This window comes from Arvicola amphibius, chromosome 1 (assembly GCF_903992535.2).
Source record: "Arvicola amphibius chromosome 1, mArvAmp1.2, whole genome shotgun sequence".
Taxonomy (NCBI): Eukaryota; Metazoa; Chordata; class Mammalia; order Rodentia; family Cricetidae; genus Arvicola; species Arvicola amphibius.
The window spans coordinates 12387932-12395385 of NC_052047.1; positions in this window are offsets into that span (position 1 = coordinate 12387932).

The window sequence follows — 7454 nt, forward strand, 5'->3', positions numbered from 1 at the left end:
TAGCTTCCCTTGGTTAATGCCCACCACCTCCTTTCTCCTCTCAGCTTGCTCCCACCTGCTCCCCTCCCCTCCCTCCAGACTTGAATTCTTGTTGTCAGAATCTCTGTGTGTTCTGTGTGACCCACCATCTGAATATGGTCCAGACCAAAGTTCCTTATCTCTCTCTCTCTCCTCTTAGTCCTAGAGATGCTCTGTGCCATCTGTACCAGAGAGAACACAAGTAGGGTCAGGATGACTAGTCTCTCTTCCATCCACACTGCTCACCTGTTGGGCTTTCCAGCCAGCAAGCTGATGATAACCCCACACTGTGCTAACTTCCAGCTGGAGGGAGGGAGGGAGGGAGGGAGGGAGGGAGGGAGGGAGGGAGGGAGGGAGGGAGGGAGGGAAGGAGGGAGGGAAGGATGGATGAGGCCCTTGTATTTGGTCTGCTGGCTCCCCCTCAGGCAAGTTCTACCCTCTCAAGTGAGCCCCAGATTTCTCACGTTATCTTTTCTACACAGGTCTTCTCTTTGGGTCCCAGAAACCTTAATCTTCTTTTAAGTTTTGAGCCTACTCTGATTATGGGATGGCAGTTTCTAGACCTGGCTCACTGCACTATCCCTTGAGACTCTCTACATCCCCTCTGACCTTTGGAAATAGGTTAATTTTGGAGGCCTTGACGGCTGTCTACCACAATTCTGCAAATGCTGATATGGATAAGATGATCCATATCAAAAGCAGTTGCTTCAGCGCCACCAAGGAATTCCTTATCATCAAACACAATCAGTCCATTTGTGTTTCTACGTCATGCTCTACAGATTCCTCAGGGTCCAGAGCTCATACCCACACCATCCTTTCCTCAACCGTTTTCAGACTCGCCTATTCTGAACAATTTCCCCATGACTCCCTCTTGCTCTGACAGAGACTGAGTGATATTGTGGATGCTGATGCCTTCATGGAAGAAAGTGGGCACTTTGATAGTTTCCATAAATAAATGGCATCGTCTTCCTGGATGACACCGTAGGCTATAATAGTCTAAAATTCTGTTACTGTACCGGCGGAAAAGACTTACACGCAACTTCAGTATTTTACTAAATAAAAAAACAGAAAAGATTACAGGCTATTAATATTTAAAAATGGCTGCCAACCAGGACACATAACCTTAGCTTTTTCATAAAGTTTTGCTTTTTATCCAGATAGCTTCTCATAAGCCTCGTTAGCCAGAGCTGGTTATGGTGGTTTGAAAAAAAAATGTCCCCCAAAGGGAGTGGCACTATTAGGAAGTGTGGCCTTGTTGGAGGAAGTGTGTCACTGGGGGGGTGGGCCTTGAGCACTCTTTTGCTCAAGCGTCCCTTAGTGTGACTGTCAGTCAACTTCCTGCTGCCTGCCTATCAGGATATAAGCGCTCTCAGATCCAGCACCACATCTGCCTGCACGCCACCATGCTCCCATCATGATAATAATGAACTGAACTTTTGCGCTATAGAGAGCCAGCCCAATTAAATGTTTTCCTTTATAAGAGTTGCTCTGGTCATGGTGTCTCTTCACAGCAATAGAAATCATAACTAAAGACATGGGCTTTGTGGTTGTTCCAATTATTAGGGAAGCTGGGAAGCAGCCGTCTATCTGGCTACCATCCTATGGAATTAAAAAGTGTGGCAGTGACTTCAGGTAGCATGGCAGCTAAAGAGGCAGACCACACAGATCTGTTGAGGATAAAGAGTAGTGTTAGCTGAAAAACCTCCGCCTTCAGCACCTTCCGGCCATGATGTGTGCCTCCCAGGTGGTTCAGAAAATACTGTGTAACTAGGAACACCACACCTGGCCATCTCAGCCCACGTGAGGCTTAGTCCACAAGGCAAGCTTCATTCAAGATCATGAAGACACCTGAAGACACCTGTAGAGGCACAGACTGGAATTCTCTCCACCTAACCCTGCGTACTTCTTTCTCCTTTTACAGGTGTCTGGGCTGCAGCTAGGATGAGGATTTCCTTGAGCAATCCCATTTCCTCCCTCTCCATCATTCATGGCCATTGCACACCCATGGGCCTCTAGTCTAACTGCATGTCAGCATCCGCTTCTCAGAAGAGCTGAACTGGCAGCAAACACCTGTGCCTTCACACCCCATAAGTCAGTATCCATAGAAATAAGTAGCCTTTGTGCTGACAGAGTGTGGGATGAGAAGAAGCTAAGAGAATAGGCTCAGACCTCTTTGACTAATCCCTTTGTGTTATGAGGATGTTCCCAACCTGGTTGCGCTCCTCTCATTTCGGAGCTGGCATCCATGTTCCGGCCTTCCTTCTATGGTGAACAGTGGTAAAGCTCATCTGATATTCTCTGACTCCTGTTTTTCTGTTTCAGCTCAAATCATTCTTTCTATAATGTTGGTCCTTGTGGCCCTCACCATGCTGATTCCACAGGTTATGTTGTGGGCCTAGAAGACATTGTATTTTCTTTCGTTTAGTTGTTTGCTTGTCTTGTGCTTCCTGAAGGAGACGTCTCCAGATACTTGGTCCTTCTGTCGTGCGTTGGCTTTGCAGTTCCAGTGCTCAGTTAAGGTCTTTCACACAGCATCCATTCTAGAGCATGGTGCCCTCTGCAGAACCAGGGAGTTGCTTTCTTTGCCTGTTTGTTCATTTCCCCTTCATTTTCCATCGTCTACTCTGTGATTGGCAGTCTCGTGAGTATTGGCCATCCCACAATGAACAAGACACTTACAGAAGCTGTTTTCATTCCAAACAAATGAAAAGTCAGAAGCACTGAGTTTTAAGCTAAAGAAAAGTGGCTCGTTTCATCAGGTCCTCCCTGCAGCTGAAGACGTCAAGCTGAAACACAGTCAGAGACAGCCAGGCTGGCATGGCCTCTCGCCCATGAACTAGGTATTAAATACATGCATGAGTACTGCCTGCTAATCTGTGCTGTTTGTCATGGTCTGGTGCCACCCTCAGATCCCCTCTGCTGATAGCTGTCTCCTGAGATGGTGACTATAACCAGAGTTTGCAAACTGCCCAAGCAGTGGTGACGGGCAGCATGCACACTTTGTGGCATATTCACGTCTGTATGAAGTCTTTACTCTCTTCCTATCGGTTTCGGAATGGATTTGAGCTGAAGGCGCTCCTTCCTGTTTATCTGGGTCTGCCATTCCATTTTCCCACCACAGTTATCAATCATTGATCAGCTCTCCTCTTCGAAAGTAGAAATTAGCAAGATAGACTTAACTACATCACAGACTGGATATAATCTTTAGACAATTACAACTGGAAATAATGACAGTCCTCTAGTCCGGCATTTAAGAAACCTTTTCCCAGAAGGCAGGCATCTCAGGTGCCTTAGAAGGTTCGATTCTCTAAGTTTTAGAATGGGAATGGCAAGACTACAATGGGCCTCAGATAGTCATTATTCCAAGACTTTATTTTTATAAAGAATAAAATTAATTCCAGAACAGTGAAGTTGCTTTCTTAGGTAAACAGACCTGGGACTAGATTGCAAGACTCCCCCTGCTCTCCACCTGCATTGATTCCAACAGCTGCTCTGCCCTGCATCTGCCTGGTCTCACTGGCTTCCATGGCTAATCCTGCCGTACCATGCTTTAATTGTTAGCAAGTTCCTTATCTTTCATCCCCCCCCTTTTTTTTTTTTTACATTCTTGTCAGTCGGCATTGTTTCCCCGTTTGTGCAAAAGAAGAAACCTGGTATTTGTGTCTTTGGTTTTCTATATTCAGCACTTTAAAAAACAGATTTACATAGAGATTTTGAATGGCTTTAAAATATCAGTTCTATAAATACACCATAGAAGGAGTGCAAAATGCTGGGGAATCACAAGTGTTTTGGCCTTGAGTTGTTTTTGTTTCTGTTTTGTTTTGGTGGGGTGGGGTGAGCTCTATAATATTAGCCTATATATGATCAGACACCTTAGAGATGGGCTCCAAGTCCAAACATGAGCTTGGTTTAACCTCCATGTGCACCTTATATACATAACCCAAGGGTGACTTTTATATGATATTGTTAATCTTTATATACATATATATATAAAACATACATTCATTGTATGAAATGTTCGACTTGTATGGTCATGTTGGTGCTTCACGTTTTCAGACTGTGGTGTGTTTCGGGTTTCAGACCTTCTGAATAGGGATACTCCATGTGTAGATGTTGTCTCTGGAAACCAGCGCTGCTGGACTCCCCAGACTGAGTATTAGAGCATTTCGGGGTGGCAAAGTAGATTCAGGAATGATTACATAGAAGCCCTCAGGACTTTAGGAAAACATCTAAAGTTTTACAACCTTCTCTAGTTTCTTCAATTTGATAAAGTAGCATGCCCCTGTTGGCCATAAAGGTGTGGCCTTGAGCATGGCAGGCTGTTTGTTCTTGGAGCACAGACAATCTCATTGGCTAGCCCCAGCAAACCTGAAGTCACGTGTATTAGAACAGAGAAAATGAATGACTAGTTGAACTTCCCTCATGGCCATCTTCTCGAATGTTGTTCTAACAGCATCAAGAGACGACAAACCAGCAGTGAGCAAATGCCCAGTTTTCTCTGCTTCTCTTGTCTGTCCGGTAGCCTTGCTTATTTCTAAGGCTCAAAGGGCTGGAAACAACACAAAGGAGCAATGTCACTGATGCCCCAAAAGAGATTCTACCCCAAGTCCCTGTCACAGCTGTTCCACAGCTGTGCCAATGTGCTTGTGTCAACTGCACAGGAAAGGGAGCAGCCCCCAAATCTCTGGAGAAAACAGCTGGCAGATACCATGAAGGCATTTGTGCATCCGAACAGATGCATGGTGGGTAAGATTTAGGACAGTGTTTTAAGGATTTCCCAATGAACATTCTACATCCAAATCTTTTCAATTAAAAAAATTATTTAAAAAAGCAAAAGAAAAAGGGTAGAGCTGTGGCAGCTGGTATAACAAGGAAGGAAGGGCGTGTAAAATGCCCCGTCATCCTCTCCTCCTCCCCTTTTCTTCATGCCTTACCCATAAAAGCCTCGAGCAACCAAGATGAGTATCTGCGGCTGGAGCCAGGCCCCCCCCCCCCCCCCCCCCCCCCCCCCCCCCCCCCCCCCCCCCCCCCCCCCCCGGTTCAGGCACAGCTCTGCTTCTGACAGCTGGCAACTTGGCTGCCTTTGATCTCCGTTCCTGTAGTCAGCCCTGCTCCTCTAATGTTCAAGACAGGACAAGCGCTCAGTCTGGGCCAGCATAGCTGCAGGGGGGCCTTTCTTACTGTTAAACCGAAAGACTTTGGCCTGCCCAGGCCCAAGGGCAGCTGCAGGCTCCAGCTGCTTGCCTGCTGCATCCCACAAAGGAGTCTGGGTGTTCTGGTGACTTGGGATGGGTGTTGCCCAACACTGGGCAAGCTGGAACGTAGGACTAAATGGAACACAGGCACAGATTGCTTTTTGAGCCTAGCCTCTGGGGACCCAAGCTTCTCCTCTCTCACCCCTTTCACTGACATCTTCCTCGGGGCCTGCAGGAATCTAATGAGCTCACTTGTTCTTTGGAGTCCTCTCCATCCCCATCAAGAACCCTCTGGCATCAAAGTAGGGAAACTCACTGACTTGCATTATCAATAGGGGTGTAGGTCTGTATATCTTCCAGGAAAGCGAGCCAAAAGCACACTCATCTTAAATGTGTATTCTCATAGGCCCAAGGTTTTCACTTCTAGAACTGTATCTGAAAGATATGATTGCACGAGCAAGCAGAAACACATTTGCAAGAATACTTCCTGCTGTTGTATGAAAGACTGACCAATGAGAAATGACACAGGCATCCATGAGGGATGAATCAGTCAGATCATGCTCACACCAGTATTATTGTGTGAGGAAACATGCGTGCTGCAGCCATTAAAAGTAAAGCTGCATAGTGAGCACTGACCTGATAGATATGAACAGTAAAACTAGAATATGGAATATGCAGAGTGGGGCCCTACTTAAGTACAGACAGAGGATTCCAATGTTCGTACACTCACACAGACTAAAGTGAGAACTGACAGGGCGGCCAGAGGATAAATGTGATTGGGGTGCAAGCCAGACCACCTGAGGACAGTCCCCAGAACCTACATGGTGGAAGGAGAGAGCTGACTTCCGAGTGTTGTCATCTAATCTCCGTAGGCATGTACACACACTATACACACTACATACATACACACTACATACACACACTATATACACACACTACATACACACACTACAAACACACACTACAAACACACACTACATACACACACTACATACACACACACTACATACACACACTACAAACACACACTACATACACACACACTACATACACACATTACATACATACACACTACATACACACACTATATACACACACTACATACACACACTGTAAACACATTAAACACACACTATGCTCATGCACATGCACATACACACACACACACACACACACACACCAATGAAAGTAAAGATATGCACTCCAGTTGACAGCAGTATCTCAAAGAAGTAGCATTTTAGGCACTAGGCTAATGTGGGATTCCCCTCTGTATGCTTTTAATATGTTTTATTGCCATTGGTTAATAAAGAACTGCTTTCGGCCATTGGCTTAACAGAGTAAAGCCAGGTGGAAAATCCAGACATACATAGAGAGAGTAGGGGGAGTCAGAGAGATGTCATGTAGCCACGGGAAGAGACAGACGCTGGAACTTTGCCCGTAAGCCACAGCCATGTGGCAATACACAAATTAATAGAAATGGGTTGATTTAATATTTAAGAGTTAGCTAAAAATATTCATAAGCTAATAGGCCAAGCAGTGTTGTAGTTAATGTTAGTTTCTGTGTGTTTATTTTGGGCCTGGGAGGCCGGGAAACGAATGAATAGTCTCTGTCTACACTAGGCATTATCTATTTTTTTCTAAATGTTTACATTTTTACAAAGCAGATATATTATCAGGATCATGTATGACATTAGGTAGAATCAATCTTCCTCTCTCCACTCCACCTCTTACATTTTCTGGGAATTTTAAATCCCAAGACTACTAGCTTTGTTTAAAGGCATTTTATATTCCTGCATTCCTGTGATCTTATCCATGATAAACCATGCCCCTCACGAACGACCCTTCCATCACCTCTCATTTAGATTCTCCAAGATGGAAGACAATGGCTTCAGAAGCCACCCAAGTCCTACAGGTGACTGTCTTGAAATAACGACAGTGAACTGAGACTCTCCCTTGAGAAACCCGCACATGAACAAGAATGTCCTGCGCTTTCCCTAGAATCTCCTGTTCTTTCTTTCCCCGTATTCTTTTTCCAGGTTTATTTTACGAGTGGGTTTTGCCTGAATGTATGTGTGCCACATGTGTGCAACGCCCACAGAAACCAGAAGGAAGCACTGCATCCCCTGGAACTAGAGTTTTGGATGATTGTGAGCCACCATGTGTTGCTGGGAACTGAACCTAGGTCCTCCGCAAGAGCAGCAAAAGTTCTTAACTGACGAGCCATCTCTCCAGCCCCATCTC